At 37.7% G+C, this 19,642-nt stretch overlaps 1 protein-coding gene across 2 annotated transcripts in view; it reads left to right on the plus strand.

The window, feature by feature from the left end:
* The first annotated feature begins 1,004 nt into the window (after window positions 1-1,004).
* The window catches only part of SLC39A10 (solute carrier family 39 member 10), a 152,353-nt gene continuing 133,715 nt past the window's right edge, over window positions 1,005-19,642 (plus strand). The window contains exon 1 of one of the 2 annotated variants that reach the window (XM_069574475.1): window positions 1,005-1,175. The gene's annotated coding sequence lies outside the window, so the exon portion shown is untranslated. The remainder of the gene's footprint in view (window positions 1,176-19,642) is intronic. The other variant, XM_069574474.1, reaches the window with a different exon arrangement.

Consider the following 19,642-nt stretch of genomic DNA (forward strand, 5'->3'; position numbering starts at 1 on the left):
AAATCTGGAATGGACTGGGCTGAGAGTATCCACATTTCTCTCTGAGACTTAGAGACTCCACCGAATTTCTTCTCAACAGTTCTAGTATTCGAATTAAGAAGCCATGGCTTAGACTAGTCCAAGATATCAAAAATAATAAAAGAAACTTGAACTCAGGGAAAATATAAGAAATTCGGAGAAAACACTTTTTAAAAACTGTTATTTCACCCATGGTTAATTCTGATTTTAGTTTAAAAGCAAAATGAAGTCCAGGGATAGTTACAACTAAACAATAGTTGAAAAGAAGACTTTAGACATAAAGGCTGAATTTTTTTTAATCGACATTTCATGCAGCGGCTCCTGCACAGCCTTCCCATTTCTCAAGAGCTTTGATTTGTGGAAATAATGGTTATGCAATTTCCACACATTGTGCTCCAATCACAGCATGCAGGCAACAATGAAATGAAAACAACTAAACACACTTGAAGCTGGAGATTTTGATAAGCTTTTTTTTCACCAAGATTTTTTAACTTGATATTTTTCCAAGGCACCCAAAATATTCCTATTGAGCTTTAATCAGATATATGTGAACACAGCAAAGTGTCTTGTTTTCTTATACCTATGGCAGCAGCACTGGTTAATCTAGCTGTAAAAAATTAACCAAAAAGAAACTATTGGACTGTGAGAATCCCACAGTTGACAGATCTTTAGTCTTTCTCTTTAAAATAAAAATCTATGCCATATGTTTACAAAAGATGAGAAATGTTGGAGAAAATTAATTTCCTTAGGGCATAATGCTGCATACAGCCTTTCAGAGAGAGAGGTCTCTGGCATTTTCTGTGAGGACTTGGTACAAGAAACAGCATAGCATTGGATCTGCACAAAGATGATTTCCTCTGGTCCCTATTTTAGTTTTACCCTTTGAACTTTCAACAGTTTATTTATTATTGTTGTTATTATTTTTAATTGGGCACAGATTGTTTCAGGAATCATCTTGGTTCCCTTTTTTGAAGCACTTTTTAAAAAAACAAAACAAAGCAAAACATTTGTTGAGACTGCTTTCTAAAGGGCTCCACCTCCACCACCTGTCACTGTAACGGGGGCTGCAACGTGGACAGCACCCCTCACTTCTAAGTTCAACTGCAGACTGGATGGTGAAAGGCAGAAGCCGAGGAGGTGGAAGTGCAGATTTGGAGGTAGGTGACAATATAAAAATTGCAGATCAGTGATAAATTTTCATACACCTGGAGAAACAAAACTACTCTACCAAATGTAATTCTTTCAGAAGGTTTTTCCCCCTTTACATCTAAAATCCTGGGAATTTCACCTCCTTGACCCATCATTTCTAAGTGATTAACCATAGGTTGATTATTTGTCACTAGATGGCATCATGCAGTGTTTCTTGACAACAGTAATTAAGTTAGCAAAGTTGAAGCTTAGGCCATTTTTTGCTATTTTCTTTTTGGTATGAATCTAAGAATCTCAGTCAGATGCTGGGTATTTCATCTTTATTGGATGTGTAGATTTGGCTTTGTAAAATTTGTATATTGTTTGAGATTCTCTTTCCTTGGTGTATCTGGGTGATACATGAAGCCAGTAACTAGTCTTATATAAATAATAAATTAGTTATTCCTCTAAATTCTCTTCCAAGTCACATACACAAAGATTTACCTATAGAGACTTTGTAGAACTAAAATAAATGTCCTCACATTAAGATCTTTATCTAGACATGCAAGTAGGAAAAGCTATATAAGAGAAACTTTTTTATCTTAGCCTGGTCAGTTGAAATCTGGTCATGGATAAGCCATACTGATGGAAAAATATGATAATGATCAGTTGATGCTTTAAACCTGTGAAATGTATAAAGAAAATATGAGTGACTAAATAAGAAAAATGGTTGTAAATATGAGTTAATGATCACAATCTTTTATTCTCCCAGATGTGATAGGTAAGTATGACCATTTTTATTTGTTGTCTTCCAATGAACTTTATATTACTAAAGAATGAATTCTGAATTCCATTTGTAAACAAAACAGGACCAATTTTTCTAATTATAATTATGACTTAGTAACCTGAAAATTTATAAATAATAACATATAATAAATTGTATTATCTTGAATAAGACTAACAAAATAGATGACAGATAAAAAGATAGTGTCTAATACAGTACTTGATATTCTGAATAGTTGTCTTTTTCTATAATATTGCTCTTTTATTTTCATTTTCTTATTTATTACTTGAAAAGTCATTTCCATTTCAATTGTCTTACTTTATTTCATTCATTCATTAAACAAGTATTTAGCTGAGTATTTACATTGGGTTAGATACTAGAGATGCAAAATAGAACACTGAATTTGCCCTCAAAAAGCTTAATTTTTTATGTTGTTAAACATCCATAAAATACATTTCAGAATCAATCATGGGAGGTTGGGAGGACAGAATGGGAAAGAGAAAGAGAGGGAGAGGGAAAAAACCAAGTGAGAGAGAAAGAGAGAATACAGAGTCTTAGACTAAGAAGCAAGATGTGTGGTCACAGCTCTGCCAGTAACTCAAGCTATAGTCCTACTCTTCCCTTACTGAGCATTCAAATAAAATAATTTTACTTCAAGTGCTTTGTAAACTGTAAAATATTTTAAATTTAAAGATTTTTAAGATTTTTAATTTCTCCCTATAAGAATCCCACAATTTTTAAATATCAACTTAAAAATCAGTCTTTTATCCTGCATTTGAGTGTTTTCTCCCTTTACAGTTCCCATCTATTTCAAAATTCCTACTGCATTAAGAAATTTTAAAAAGCATTAAATGTTCAATTATCCTTGTAAAACAAAAAGTGAACAGAAGCACCATGATCTTGGAAAGAGAAAAGGCGAGGGGCTAAGCTAAATAGCCCTGTGACCACATCAGACTCTGAAACATGGAGACTCTAGGATTACCCCCTTACCCTCTTTTAATGTAATCATTCTTGCTGCTTCTCTTGTTTTTTACATATTAAAAAATGTAATTTTAAGCAAATTCTGTTACAATAACTTATGTGAAATAAAGAGAGCTCTTGGGAGTTTCATCCAGGTCCTATAACTTCACCCCTTCCACATTTTGATAGTAGAAAAAAACTAAAGAAGGTTCTAATTGATTATTGGATTATGAGATTTGGTACAACATCCCCTGTTCTTAGACTAGTTCAGTAGTTTTGCAGAATGCTCCTTATTTTTCTTTAAGGCAGGAAGTATCATATTCTATGCTGAGTAGATCAGAAAACCTTTTTCTACAGGTTGAATGAAGAAATAAATACATAAGGAACTCTGAACTCAATGTATTTAAGACCACAAAGAAAGATACATAAAATGGTCAAGTTCCTAACTGGATCTGAGTTTGTATAGAGACAAGTTTTATCTTAGTTTCCTGGTCCATTATCTGGGGATTTTGTCTTCTATTCTGTACTGTGTTTTTTTAACTTTTTAATTGTTTAAAATTTATTTTTAATTGGAGGGTAATTGCTTTACAATGTTGTGTTGGTTTCTGCTGTACAATAATGTGAATCAGCTGTAAGTATACATATTCTGCAGTGTATTAAGCAGTATTGTTAGTTCGATGATGACTTACCAGTAAAGACAAACTTCTAATTAAGCATCTGAGCTGAAAATGTTCTCTCAATCTATTATATAATATTTGTTTGAAATAGTCTTATTTCATTAGGAAAACAGGAAAAGTGGCTTGGATTCATTTACCTATAAAAAATGTATGCCTATCCTTATTTTGAATGATTAGATTTGTTTTAAAATATTTGTTTACCATCAGACATGGTCTAAGAGAAAACTTGAAAGATTGGAAATTAAAGTTTAGAGATTAAAACATCTAATTACCACATTATTTCTTTCTTCACCTTTATTTTTTAGGTTTATGACATTTTCATCTTTGTTTAAACTATTATTTCAAGCCAACAAGTGTTATAAGAATGACAATATTTATGCAAAAGGAACCTAGGAAATGGAATTCTACTTCACTAGTTCCAGAGTCCATAGCTCTTAAGGCTGTTACCATCAGTATATTTAGGTAAAATGATGGTCTTTATCATGAAAGTATATGTACCCACATTTAGCCATAGACAAAACTTCCTGGAAGGAAGCAAAGGTTTTTTGTTTGTTTGGGTTTTTTTTTCTTAAGAAATTATTTTGGGAAAGTGTGCTGAAGCTTTTCTCTAAAAATAAAATGGTATTTCATCAGTATTGGTCATTTTTTAACCACATATGACAGACGATCACAGATGCTCATAAAACTCTAAAAGGAACTGAATGTTGTTCTCCTCTGAAATGGCAAATATCTTTCCTTTAACTGCATTTTAAAACAAAAACAAACTTTACCACACTGATTGAAGATAATGCAGGAAATCATATGGTCCCACCCAAAGTTCCTGCATTCAAAATGTCCTCATGGGTAAGGAGGTTCAAGATGTTTTTAAGAACAGAACTTTCATGTTTCTCCCTGTTAACAATGGCACTTCCTGTTTTGACCTCAAACCATATTAGAATATCAAACAAGTAAGATGATAGACTTCTCCTTTTTGCACAGTGAAGAGTATTTACTCCCTCTCACAGTATCTGTAGAGTTCAAAGTGAACATTCAGCTCAGTTCAGTTCAGTTCAGTCGCTGAGTCGTATCCGACTCTTTGCAACCCCATGAATCACAGCACGCCAGGCCCCCCGTCCATCACCAACTCCCAGAGTTCACTCAAACCCATGTCCATCGAGTCGGTGATGCCATCCAGCCAACTCGTCCTCTGTCGTCCCCTTCTCCTCCTGCCCCCAATCCTTCCCAGCATCAGTCTTTTTCAATGAGTCAGCTCTTTTCATGAGGTGGCCAAAGTATTGGAGTTTCAGCTTCAGCATCAGTCCCTCCAATGATCACCCAGGACTGATCTCCTTTAGGATAGACTGGTTTGATCTCCTTGCAGTCCAAGGGACTCTCAAGAGTCTTCTTCAACACCACAGTTCAAAAGCATCAATTCTTCAGCACTCAGCTTTCTTCACAATCCAACTCTCACATCCATACATGACCACTGGAAAAAACATAGCCTTAGGACTACCCTTTCAGTTTTCACTTTCACGCATTGGAGAAGGAAAGGGCAACCCACTCCAGTGTTCTTGCCTGGCGAATCCCAGGGATGGAGGAGCCTGGTGGGCTGCCATCTATGGGGTCACACAGAGTCGGACACAACTGACGTGACTTAGCAGCAGCAGCAGCAGGACTACCCAATTCTCCTGATGTTCTAGACACTGATTTAATTTCTCAACAAGCGTTGTGATTTTCAATAATTTATAGTTATCTAGTCATGAGCCTGGTACTGAAGTCAACAAAATGTGCAATACTCCTCCTCTCAAAAATATATAAAGCTACACATGGCTTCTAAATGACTCCAGTGTCTTACTAAAATCTACTAACACCCTTTAACAGGTCCAGGACTCAGTGATTGCCTTCTTTTAAGCCACCTTCTTTCAAAAAAAGAGAGAAAGTGGAAAGAAAAAAGGAAAGAGGGAAGAGAGGAAGGAAGGAAAGGAAGGAGGAAGGAAAGTTTGAGGAAAGAAAAAAGAAAAGAAAGAAGGGAGAAAAGGAAGGAGGGAGGAAAGAGGAAGAAAGAAAAAAATTAGAGTGAAAAGATCATCTCAAAGTGAAAAAGAAACTATAATTGCAAGATTCAATACTCTGAGTACCTGTTGCTTCCCCTTCCCCCCAAAAAATTTTAAAGCAAATTAAATTCCACTTAGTATAAAAAATGTCATGTTACTCTTTTTGAAGTAGATACAGATGACAGAAATGCTAAAGATGTAAGTGTACAAAAATAGAGTTGCCATATGATCCTGCAATTCTAATAATGGGCATAAATCTGGACAAAACTACGATTTGAAAAGATACATGCACCCCTATGTTCACAGGAGCACTATTTAAAATAAACAAGACATGGAAAGAAACCTAACTGTCCATCAACAGATGAATGGATAAAGAAGATACAGTATATGTATACAGTGGAATATTACTCAACCATAAAAAGAGTGAAATAATGCCATTTGCAACTATATGGATACACAAAGATTATCATACTAAGAAAAGTAAGTCAGAAAGAGAAAGATAGGACTTCTCTAGTGGTCCAGTGATAAGACTCTGTGCTTCCAGTGCAAGGAACACAAATTTGATCCTTGGTTCAAGAACTAAGATCCTATATGCTGTGGCGTGGCCAAAAAAAAAAAGTAAGAAAGAGAAAAACAAATATTGTATGATATCAGTTATATGTGGAACCTAAAATATGACACAAATGAACTTAACTATGAAACAAATTCTCAGACATGAAGAATAGACTTGTGGTAGTCAGAGGGGGAGAGAGAGTAGGGGAGGATTGGATTGCGAGTTTGGGATTAGCAAATGCAAACTCTTATATTCAGAAAGGATAAACCACAAGGCCCTACTGTATAGCACAGGGAACTATATTCAATATCCTGTAATAAACTAAAATGGAAAAGGATATGAAAAAAATGATGTAATACATCAAATAACAAAAGCATTTTAGAAGGTAATATTCTCAGTCTTTTTTAAAATAGCTCTATATATTGAAAGAGGAAACTATTTTAAGTGGAAAAGCTCAGCAACTATCCTATTTTCTGTGTTATTGTGAGGATGACAGTATATTAGAAGTGAGAAGATATTTTCTTGAAAAAAAAAAAAAACCTTATCTCAAAATTAGTCCTTCAATTCTTGAGGGAAGTTACATATTTTTTTATGCCACAGAAAAGTGATTTGTCAACTTTCCCACCAAATCTTTCCCAGATTCTTTAAGACCTTCTCTGAATATATATGAATATACTACTAAATATATGCACACAATTTAAATGATATGTGCATGAGTATAAATGTTTTAGAAAGACTTATATGACTGCTTTCTTTATAATATTCCAGTGATTGAAATAAATATAGTAAAATTAAATTCCTTCAGGCATTTATTATTATCATTAATTATTTTTGTATGGTTTTTAAAAAATAAGAAACTCATATGTTTCAGATGCAAATTCCAGATTGTTTTGCATACTAAATGACACTAAAACAGTAAAGCATTTGCTAAACCAAAAGATAAGCAAAGCACCCTTAAAGGATGCTATTGGTATAGCTAATCGCAAAGTTGTTAAGACTGCTAATCCCATTCGGAAATCTATGCAACTTGATGAGCAGATGTGCAGAAGATATTAGTGGGAGAGCTGAGAAAACCAACAATAATTAGAAAAGTCATTTTTTAGCAGAATCATTCTAGAGCAAAAATAAGTTTTAGATGCAGAAGACTGTCTGACACAATAAATTGATTAGACTTTCTTGACTAATATTCCTGTAAATGTATAAAACTGAAGCAGAAATGATAACTGTCAAAAACCAAAGTTTTCCCCTTCTTCCATAGAACAATAAATGCTTGGTAAAAATAACTTTTCTGTGAAAATGATCACCAGTACAAACTTTCCTTATAACATATTTTCCATTAAGTAAGCAAATGATAAATTATCTGATACTCTTAATTATCAGTATCAATCAGGTCAGGGAATTAGAAAATAGATAATTTTGTTTTGCTTGTGCTACTCTTCTTATTTATTTATTTACTTAATGAAATACAATTGACATACAACTTTATGTTAGTTTTGGGTGCACAACATAGTACTTCAACAATCAAATACATTACTAAATGATCACAACAAAAAGCCTAGTAACTACCTATCACAGTACAAAGTTACTACAGTATTATTGACTCTATTCCCTGTATTTACCTTATACTTGCAACTTACTTATTTTGTATCTGAAAGTCTGTATCTCTCAGTCCCCTTCAGCTATTTCACCCACCCTCTCCAACTCCTCCTCCCACCCTGGCAATCACCGGTTTGCTCTCAGTATCTATGTCTGTTTCTGTCGTGTTTGTTTGTTTGCTTTTCAGATTCCACATATAAGTGAGATCATACAGTATTTGTCTTTGTCTAACTTATTTCCCTTAGCATAGGGCCCTCTAGATCCATCTGTTGCAGGAAAGGGGACCCCTTCCAGGGCCCAAAACTGGGCTCTTGTCTAACACTTGGAAAAGAATTGTCCAAGGAGACATGTGCTGACAAAGCAAGAGATTTTATTGGGAAGGGCACCCGGGTGGAGAGCAGTAGAGTAAGGGAACCCAGGAGAACAGCGATGGGATTAGTTTTCGGATGGTCTTTGGCCAATCATTCTAATTCATAGTTTTTCCTGGTGGTGCATGCATCGCTCAGCCAAGACGGATGCTAGCAGAGGGATTCTGGGAAGTGAACGGACACCCGGTGTCTCCTTTGGACCTTTCCCAAACTCTTCCCGTTGGTGGTGGCTTATTAGTTCTGTATTCCTTATCAGGATCTCCTGTCATAAAACAACTCATGCAAATGGTTACTGTGGTGCCTGGCCAGGGTGGGCGGTTTCAGTGTGCTTCCCCTAACAACTCCCCTTGAGAGACTTCATACTCAAGATGCTTCTTGGGAACTGGGGCAGAGGTCTCTTTCTTCTGTAACTTCTTCCTGCTGTGTATGGGCATAGTCCTGCTAACAGGGCAGAAGTCTCTCTCTACCTGATCTAAATCAAGGTATCTTTTGCCTGAAATCAACATTCACTCCTGTAATAACAGCATTTTAGTTTGAAACTGTTGGCTCCTCTCAGAGATGACATAGAAAGGGGCCAAATAGGAGACCTAACAGGATGGTCATCACTGGTCCCCAGAAACAGGAGGCAACATTTGGGGTGAGGGCTACAGGGTTTGTGACTTTTTTTTTTAATTTTTATTTTTGGATTGGTTGGTGGTGAAGAAACAGCTGTGCTCCAGGAATCTTGTGTTTACTCTGAAGTTACCATCCTCCACCTGGGTGGGGCGTCCAGCTCTGTAGAAGAATTCAGAGACATTGTTATGCATATTTCTTTGAGTAGGAACCAGGAGTCTGTCTCAAGACTGTACCACCATTTGATTGTTTCTCCTCTGTTTCTGTATCCCCTCCCTTTCCTGATTAGCAATTGTTTGAATACACCCATTGGAACTCATGAAAGGTGAAGGAGGCTGAATGAACCATATATCCTACAGATTAGAAATGGAGAACACACAATAGATCTGAACTCCAGAGCTGCATAGAGTCCTGCTCAGTTTTAATTTAGGGAACTGGGCAAATATGACTATGATTTAGTTCAGTTCACTCGCTCAGTCGTCTCCGACTCTTTGCAACCCCATGAATCGCAGCACACCAGGCATCCCTATCCATCACCATCTCCCGGAGTTCACTCAAACTCACGTCCATCGAGTTGGTGAGGGCATCCAGCCATCTCATCCTCTGTCATCCACTTTTCCTCCTGACCCCAATCCCTCCCAGCATCAAGTCTTGTCCAATGAGCCAACTCTTCGCATGAGGTGGCCAAAGTACTGGAGTTTCAGCTTTAGCATCATTCCTTCCAAAGAACACCCAGGGCTGATCTTTAGAATGGACTGGTTGGATCTCCTTGCAGTCCAAGGGACTCTCAAGAGTCTTCTCCAACGCCACAGTTCAAAAGCATCAATTCTTCGGTGCTCAGCCTTCTTCACAGTCCAATTCTCGCATTCATACATGACCACTGTAAAAAAAAATAGCCTTGACTAAATGGACCTTTGTTGGCAAAGTAATATCTCTGCTTTTCAATATGCCATCTAGGTTGGTGATAACTTTTCTTCCAAGGAGCAAGCGTCTTTTAATTTCATGGCTGCAGTCACCATCTGCAGTGATTTTGGAGCCCCAAAAGATAAAGTCTGACACTGTTTCCACTGTTTCCCCATCTATTTCCCATGAAGTGATGGGACCAGATGCCATGATCTTCGTTTTCTGAAGGTTGAGCTTTAAGCCAACTTTTTCACTCTCCTCTTTCACTTTCATCAAGAGGCTGTTTAGCTCTTCTTCACTTTCTGCCATAAGGGTGGTGTCATCTGCATATCTGAGGTGATTGATATTTCTCCTGGCAATCTTGATTCCAGCTTGTGTTTCTTCTAGCCCAGCGTTTCTCATGATGTACTCTGCATAGAAGTTAAATAAGCAGGGTGACAATATACAGCCTTGACGTACTCCTTTTCCTATTTGGAACCAGTCTGCTGTTCCATGTCCAGTTCTAACTGTTGCTTCCTGACCTGCATACAGGTTTCTCAAGAGGCAGGTCAGATGGTCTGGTATTCCCATCTCTTTCAGAATTTTCCACAGTTTATTGTGATCCACGCAGTCAAAGGCTTTGGCATAGTCAATAAAGCAGAAATAGATGTTTTTCTGGAACTCTCTTGCTTTTTTCATGATCCAGCAGATGTTGTCAATTTGATCTCTAGTTCCTCTGCCTTTTCTAAAACCAGCTTGAATATCTGGAAGTTCACAGTTCACATATTGCTGAAGCCTGGCTTGGAGAATTTTGAGCGTTACTTTACTAGAATGTGAGATGAATGCAGTTGTGCAGTAGTTTGAGCATTCGTTGGTATTGCCTTTCTTTGGGATTGGAGTGAAGACTGACCTTTTCCAGTCCTGTGGCCACTACTGAGTTTTCCAAATTTGCTGGCATATTGAGTGCAGCACTTTCACAGCATCATCTTTCAGGATTTGAAATAGCTCAACTGGAATTCCATCACCTCCACTAGCTTTGTTTATAGTGATGCTTTCTAAGGCCCTCTTGACTTCACATTCCAGGATGTCTGGCTCTAGGTGAGTGATCACATCGTCATGATTATCTGGGTCGTGAAGATCTTTTTTGTACAGTTCTGTATATTCTTGCCACCACTTCTTAATATCTTCTGCTTTTGTTAGGTCATACGATTTCTGTCTTTTAACAAGCCCATCTTTGCATGAAATGTTCCCTTGATATCTCTAATTTTCTTGAAGAGATCTCTTGTCTTTCCCATTCTGTTGTTTTCCTCTATTTCTTTGCATTGATCCCTGAAGAAGGCTTTCTTTTCTCTTCTTGCTATTCTTTGGAATTCTGCATTTAGATGCTTATATCTTTCCTTTTCTCCTTTGTTTTTCACCTCTCTTCTTTTCACAGCTATTTGTAAGGCCTCCTCAGACAGCCATTTTGCTTTTTTGCATTTCTTTTCCATGGGGATGGTCTTGATCCCTGTCTCCTGTACAATGTCACAAACCTCTGTCCATAGTTCATCAGGCACTCTATCTATCAGATCTAGGCCCTTAAATCTATTTCTCACTCCCACTGTATAATCATATGGGATTTGATTTAGGTCATACCTGAATGGTCTAGTGGTTTTCCCTACTTGCTTCAATTTAAGTTTGAATTTGGTAATAAGGAGTTTATGATCTGAGCCACAGTCAGCTCCTGGTCTTGTTTTTGTTGACTGTATAGAGCTTCTCCATCTTTGGCGGCAAAGAATATAATCCATCTGATTTTGGTGTTGACCATCTGGTGATGTCCATGTGTAGAGTCTTCTCTTGTGTTGTTGGAAGAGGGTGTTTGCTATGACCAGTGCATTCTCTTGGCAAAACTCTATTAGTCTTTGTCCTGCTTCATTCCATATTCCAAGGGCAAATTTGCCTGTTACTCCAGGCGTTGCTTGACACCCTGCTTTTGCATTCCAGTCCCCTATAATGAAAAGGACATCTTTTTTGGGTGTTAGTTCTAAAAGGTCTTGTAGGTCTTCATAAAACCGTTCAACTTCAGCTTCTTCAGCGTTACTGGTTGGGGCATAGACTTGGATTACTGTGATATTGAATTGTTTGCCTTGGAAACGAACAGAGATCATTCTATCGTTTTTCAGATTGCATCCAAGTACTGCATTTTGGACTCTTTTGTTGACCATGATGGCTACTCCATTTCTTCTGAGGGATTCCCGCCTGCAGTAGTAGATATAATGGTCATCTGAGTTAAATTCACCCATTCCAGTCCACTTTAGTTCGCTGATTCCTAGAATGTTGACGTTCACCCTTGCCATCTCTTGTTTGACCACTTCCAATTTGCCTTGATTCATGGACCTGACATTCCAGGTTCCTATGCAATATTGCTCTTTACAGCATCGGACCTTGCTTCTATCACCAGTCACATCCACAACTGGGTATTGTTTTTGCTTTGGCTCCATCCCTTCATTCTTTCTGGAGTTATTTCTCCATTGATCTCCGGTAGCATATTGGGCACGTACTGTCCTGGGGAGTTCTTCTTTCAGTGTCCTATCATTTTGCCTTTTCATACTGTTCATGGGATTCTCAAGGCAAGAATACTGAAGTGGTTTGCCATTCCCTTCTCCAGTGGACCACATGCCCCCACAGGGCATGGCTTAGTTTCATTGAGTTAGACCAGGCTGTGGTCCTAGTGTGATGAGATTGACTAGTTTTCTGTGAGTATGGTTTCAGTGTGTCTGCCCTCTGATGCCCTCTTGCAACACCTTCCATCTTACTTGGGTTTCTCTTACCTTGGACGTGGAGTATCTGTTCACTACTGCTCCAGCAAAGCACAGCTGCTGCTCCTTACCATGGAGGAGGTGTGTCTCCTCACCGCCGCCCCTCTTGACCTAGTACGTGGAGTACCTCCTCTTGGCCCTCCTGTGCCAGCGCAGCCACCACTCCTTGGACCTGGGGTAGCTCCTCCCAGCCGCTGCCCCTGGCCTCGGGTGTGGGGTAGCTATGACTATGATACCAATACCAAGAGTCGCTCAGTCGTGTCCGACTCTGTGACCTGTGGACTGTAGCCCACCAGGCCCCTCTGTCCATGGGATTCTCCAGGCAAGAATACTGGAGTGGGTTGCCATTTCCTTCTCCAGGGAATCTTCCCAACCCAGGGATCAAACCCAGGTCTCCCGCATTGCAGGCAGACGTTTTAACCTTTGAGCCACCAGGGAAGCCCTATGACTATGATAACTCCTGTCAAAATGGGGCATAGGACTGCCTCAGCTTGGAGAATAGACACTGAATTGGAAGTATTCCTGAGTTCCAAGTCCTAGATCTGAGCTTTGTATGATTAAATCTCAATCCCTTGGTCAGCCATTTTGTTGTAACTGACCCAATTAGAACTAATTGGTGGAGGGATAAATTCCTGGAGGAGGAATTTTAAGACAAAATAAATCTCATTTCTTTTTAGAATAGGCCTGAAGCCTAGTCTGGACCTGGCACTTCAGGGAGACTTGTAGCCAGGTAGCCAGTTGCCTAGTTTTATAAAAAGTAAGGCTGCAGTTACTAGCTTCCAGCAGACATTGTTTTGAGAATAGTGGCATCTAAGCCTGACACGACTCAGAAAACTCAAGTGTTTAGCAATACAATGTCTAATCTGAAATTACACCCATAATATAATTTCTCAGGATATCTGGGAAATAGTTATTTCCCAGGATGTCTGAACCATCACTACTCTATTTTGACTTTTAATTGTAAAATTTTTCTTAATAGCCAAAGCAGATGTCACCATCAATGACGTCAGTGTTTTCTCTAGGTATGAGACGATGCAAGAATTGGAACTCATAAAATCTTCTCCTGAAAAGATCTAACTAACTGAAGGCCTGTTCTGCCAGTTTCTCCCAGAGCACAGAGTGCCTCATTCCTGATTTTCACCCTGAACTCCTTTCAGGGGACTTGAAGGTCAGCAGTTGCTGTGGCCATGATTTAATCTTTGCAGATGTAGATAGCAAGTGTCAGTTTTCAGTTGGCAGAGCCCCTTTTTGCTCATAAACTTGACCATGATTTTGAGGGGGGCATTTCATGACCATTTTATCTCATGTTGCTGAGACTGTCCGTTCTCAGGTTTGGGAAAGATTTTGTTGACAGGCCACTCAATGTGCTTTACTGGACTAGGCCATAAAACAGTATCCAAAATTCTCTGGACCACCTGTCTTACTAGCCTCTTGGTCCGGGAAAATATTTCCTCCTGTTGCTTCTTCCTGTATCTAGAGTTACACTGATACCATCATCGATCTCATATGGAACTATACATTATTCTATCAGAGGTCTCAGTCACACATTTGGCAGTGTAAGAAACAGTAATTTTGTAAAACAGGTGAAATACAAATAACATAGCCAGTAGTATTAGTAAAGTCACAATTAAGGCTTAAGAGCTTCCATTAGATGTAGCCCAGTATATCTCAGGTCATCTGACTGTCTACTCTGTAGAATCTTTATCTTCCAGGGAAATTATATATTGGCACCACCATCTATAAGGCACATAGCCCAGTTTTCTAGTGTTACTAGACTGATTATCCTTAGTATGATTTAATTGTTTCCAACACAGAGGAGACTTTAAACCTAAATTACCATAGCCTGGGGTTATCTATATAAATCCATCCCATAATTGCGGGAGATTTTTTTCTTTCTTTGCTGAAAATTTTCTTGTTGCTCTGATTGAGTTTGAGTAATAGAAAAAAGCTCAAATTTATGGCCAGAGTCAGAGCAGGCATTATTAATTGGCCCAGTGACGGGATCCCATCTAGTAATATCACAGTGACTTGAATATGACCGTAATATTTTTTAAAATAAATTTTTTCAAGGCCAACCAGTTAGAGTCTTGTAGTAGAGAAATTTACAAAGGTAACCAGAACTAGACACAGGTAATTGGCCAAAAATCTAACAATTGGATTGATTTCTAAAACTAGCATAGGATCAGGCCTATGATAAAAAAGCATTTGATTTATATGCGAAGGTCTAAGAAATCAAGAAAACATTATGAATGATCATACGAATCAGGTCTAGCATCTTGGGCAAGCTGTCTATCTCTGATGTTGTCTTCTCATCCTGGTGTAGTGTAGTTTCTCCTGATTAAAAAAAGTCCTTTCATCCAAGTTGGAGACAGTCCCTTAAATTATGTCTTTTTCCAGTCCTGGTTGCAGGTCATGAGGCATCTGGTCTTCATCCAAAGATAGATTACTGAGATAAGCTTCAGAAACAAACTTAGGGTGTTTTCTAAGAATTAAATTTTACATTAATATCACAGAACAGCAAAGAACTATCCAAGAAATGAGTCTTACTATATGCAGACATCCATTAACAAACTGGGGTTCAACATTTATTGAAACATCTTTTTCTCCCTAAAATTGCCCTCATTTTTATCAAATATAACCAAATTAAGGCTAGTTTGTTTGCAATATAGGTCTGTTCTCACTAATTTTGGCCTGATGATTTATATAACCATAATTGATCATAGACTTTTTATTTTGTTGAAACATTTATAGAGTCTCAGGCTAAACTTTTAAAATAAAACAAGGCTGGGAAACTCACACCAAAGGCTTATCACAGATTTTGCCTAACAAATCTAAGTGAATTCTTTCCTTTTTAAGGTCTCAAAAATTCCTTGAGATTTTTGTACATGTTAGTGAGATAACCTTTCTAATTCATTTGATAAACTCACTGGAAACCTAAGAGTTTCCAATTTCTGGAGGAGTCAGACAGAAAATATAATTGTTTTGTTTATAATGTATAATTTTACCAAAGTATTGTCATAATTAGTTTGAGAGGAAGGTTTTCCCTACTCCCAGAAAACATAAGATTCAAACCCGTAGTTTTTCAGACAGAAACTATAAAAGTTATAAGCATATTCGCTGGTTCATTCAGTCCTTTTGTTAATTTTTGTGAAGTCATCAGGTTTTCCATTAGACTACCAGGACATATCAGAATGTTAAGAACTCCATATAATTTCTAGGATATCTGTGTTAGTAATTTTACCATAAATTATAACATGAGCAGATTTATTACTCATTTGATAATTTTTTCATGTAATTTAACCAACCAAATAAACACAGTTTAATATCACTCTTTGGGATGTTTCAGGGGCCCTCTGAAGCACTTCTAGTTAGCTAGAGGTCAAAAGAACTTCAAAAGAATTTGATTTAGGACGTTTTATCAAAAAGATCAATTAAAAGTGTTCAGAACATTTGGTGAGATTTAGTCAGTGTTGATGGGTGTACCATTTAGCTTGCTGATATGTCACAATGGGCATAAATAACAAGGCTCAAGGTCTAGTGAAAGTCAGCTCCGCCATCTTGGACCTAATCGGCTCTAACCAGTTTTCTTATGGCTGTGTCGTTCCTAACAAAATCTATTTATCTAACTAATTGTAATCCAACTTTAGAAAATCCTGATCATGCATAACTCTTTTTAGTATTTTTCATACCTTTTTTTTAAAGTGAAAACACACTTCCTACTTTCCTCTAGCAACCAAGAACTAAATTTTATATTAGCATTTTATAGGTTGTTGAGCATAAATACCAGTGATAATTTCTAAAACCCTTGCTTTTTTAGAACATTTTAGGATAACACCAAACATTATTCACTTATAGCCCAAAATCTCTTTGTTTCTCTGTAAAAGGAAATTAGTGTAAATGTTTCAAAATCTTATTTTATTTGGAAATGGCCTAACTATTCAATAGACTTCTAACACTTAGCACACTTAGCACACTTAGCACAACCCTTAGGAATTCAAGTTACGCCAATCTGGAGAGACTATTTTAGACAGATATTCCTAAAGAATAATTATTCTTAAAGGAGCTTATCTAAAAGCTCATATTCCTTTTACATTTTTTTTTACAAGTTTCTTCACTCGAGGTGATATCCTTGTTGACAAACTTGTAACTGATATGATAATATTTAACTTATATTAAACCTAGGTACAGTGAAAATATTCTACTTAATGTTAATTACTCTAAGACATGTCTATATTAGATAGATCAGCAAACAAACATTAATATCAGGTATTTAATACTGAATATTTCCCAGTTCACATGAACCTGAAATTTATTGTTTAATTAAGAATTATTTGATTTGTAAGCGCTTACCTTTCTTTAAGCCAATTAAATAGGGCTCATTTACAAATTAACCTCAAAAATATTACCCAGAGACAAAGACATACCAAGACATATTTAGACAGACACAGTGCAAGATTAAGCTTCATTTTCTAAGTTTTTAGTCATGAATTAGATATTACAATATAAAATTTAATAGTTTATTTTAAAAAGTTGGAATAAATAAAACTTTTAAAGGCTTTTTCCCATTTTTCCTCAGTCTCAGGGATTAGAGATGGTCTAGATAAGTGTTCCTGAGAGCAGAGCTAGAGCCCTGGTCTCAAGGCACAGGGAAAGAAAATCAAGTTCTAACAAAATAGTGGCAGGTCTAAACCAAATGGTAGCCAGACAAGCAAAATGGCCATCAAAAATCACAACACAGAACACAGAATTAAAACAACATAGAGACCTGGCAGTCCTCATCACACACTCCCTTAAATATAAGAATCAAAGGGAGGAAAGGAAGCCAGGTTGAAAGAAGAAGGGGGAGGAGGAGGGAGAGGGGGGCGAAAGGGGTGGCCTTACAGACATCTCCTGCCGCATGCAGATACCAGGCTTTACGGGACTTTACCCTGGGCCTCCAGAGATGGGAGGACTGGAACTCAGCCCTACCATGTTGTCACAAATGGTTCAATTCATTACTTAGGGCTGAGTAATAGATAACTTTTTAATTAATAAATAAGATATACACTGTGGCCATGGTAATCCTTCCAATTCGCGGAGACACTGAACATCTAGGATTGCTTTTGTCTCAAAAAATCAATTGCTCAGCAAGCACAGTTTTAGATGGTGAGTGCTTCAGAGCAGGAACTAAGGAGTCAGTCTGTATTTTAATTATTATATGGTACTACAAACTTACTCCCAGAGCAAACTGTAGTTTTCTCCTGTTTAAACTTAGATGGTAACAGCTCCAACTTTGTAGGGTTGTTCAGAGAATTAGCTGAGATAATTCATGGTTAGTGCAAAGCCTGGGCCACAGTTAACATGTTATTATCAGTTCCAATAACATTGTTGTTGATTATGATGATAATGATGTATATCCTACAAAGATTATGAACTTCTTCCTGAGGTTTTAGTTTTACCTGAGACTAAAAGATAAATCTCCCCTGCCTCACCCCTTCATGTCCTTAAGAACTTAACACCTACACAGAAGTAAAAGGCTAGGATTCCGCTGTCCTGTTCCTAGCACCTTCACACATCAGTAGTGTTGACTTGAGGAGCATGCAGACACGAAGAAAGAAAAGGCCATTCCTGAACATATGGGAACCACACCTGAAGGGGAGAACACACGAACTAGCACTCTCTTCTTAGATTTGTTCACTTTGCAGTGAAAACAGCATGCCAAACCCCTGAGACTGGTCACTTCAAAGGTGTAAATATTGGGGTGGGATATATCTCAAACACAAAGACAAAGTTCTGTAGAGTTTCATAAAATTATAAAGTGGAGTTTGGAAGTATCTGCGCTGAGGAAACCAAAGAGAATTAACAGGCTATAAAAATCACAAAAGCTTGAATATGCAGTGGAGTAGGACTGATGGGGAGCTATTGTTATACTATTTAGGAACAGCAAACCCCTCCCAAAAGACCTTCTCAGGAAAACTTTAGACTGAGGCAGGCTAAGACAGTTTAGACCAACCTAAAAAAGACAGAAGAAAATGTATTTATGGTAGAGCAGAATTGCCTCCTTTCTTTTTGAACCTAGAGCATCTTGAAAAGCTGTTGCCAGAGTGAGTCTTATGTCCAACTCACTGCAGGTTTAAGACATTACCAAGGACTTCCCTAGTGGCTCAAATGGTAAGGAATCTGCCTGCAACATGGGAGACCAAGGTTGGATCCCTGGGTCAAGAAGACCCCCTAGAGGAGGAAATGGCAACCCAATCCAGTATTCTTGCCTGGAGAATCCCATGAACAGAGGAACCTAGCAGGCTACAGTCCAAGGGGTCGCAGAGTCGGACTCAACTGAGTGACTGACCTAAGGCCTTGGAAAGGATAATAACCCTCTGTAACCTGCTTGTGTATTTCCTTATATTTAAAACTTTAAATTTGATGTCGTGGGGTATGGCACTCAACCAAGATTCAGTGATGGCAGAGTACTTCCAGGGTATTAGTAAAATATTTTGTAGAAGACATAAATCTGAGTTTCTACATTTTAGAAACTCACTATCCAAGGAGAAATTTTGCCACCTTTGATTTTGAGACTCTTATACCTTGTTCCTTTTCTCTTCCAATCTTCTTTCTCGTGTTTTTAACTGAGTAGCAAATCCAGGAACTATTAACTAGAGTGAATGTTACCGAGTCCAAGCTCTCTCTGCTCGTCACTTGAGAGGCCAATAAATCCCACAGATGAGGTGTTGAAGTAAGGGATATGACTTTATCTGGAAAGCCAACTGACTGAAAAGACAGCAGACTAATGTCTCAAAGTAACCATCTTGTTGAGGCCTGGGTGCCAGGTTCTTTCATGGATTGGAGAGAGGGAGAGGTAAGGAAACAAAGTAAAAAGACCATTTAATTCTTGCAAATATCTCTTAGAATGGCAGGTCTCAGTCAGAGGTATGTGTTACTCTTCTCCCTTTACAGTCATTCGCAAGTGGGCATGGTCAGATTATCTCCCTGTGAGCTAAACAAAGCACTTTAGTTTAAGGTCAGGCAGAGGGGACAGGATTCTCTGAGGCAGGCCATTATGTATGATTGTAATAACAAAAATGGCAAAAACAGGGCTAAAGGCTTAACTTAGAGTCAAAATTAACTCTTCCCAGTTACATGAAGTTTAGCACATAGAAAGTTAAATTATTGATATTTGTTGTATCCACAGGGAATTATTTCATTTGAAGCTTTAAATTGTTTGATCTGTGTTTTTTAAAGGAGGTTATAAGGAGT

Source organism: Ovis canadensis, chromosome 2 (genome assembly GCF_042477335.2).
Source record: "Ovis canadensis isolate MfBH-ARS-UI-01 breed Bighorn chromosome 2, ARS-UI_OviCan_v2, whole genome shotgun sequence".
In the NCBI taxonomy this organism is placed as follows: domain Eukaryota; kingdom Metazoa; phylum Chordata; class Mammalia; order Artiodactyla; family Bovidae; genus Ovis; species Ovis canadensis.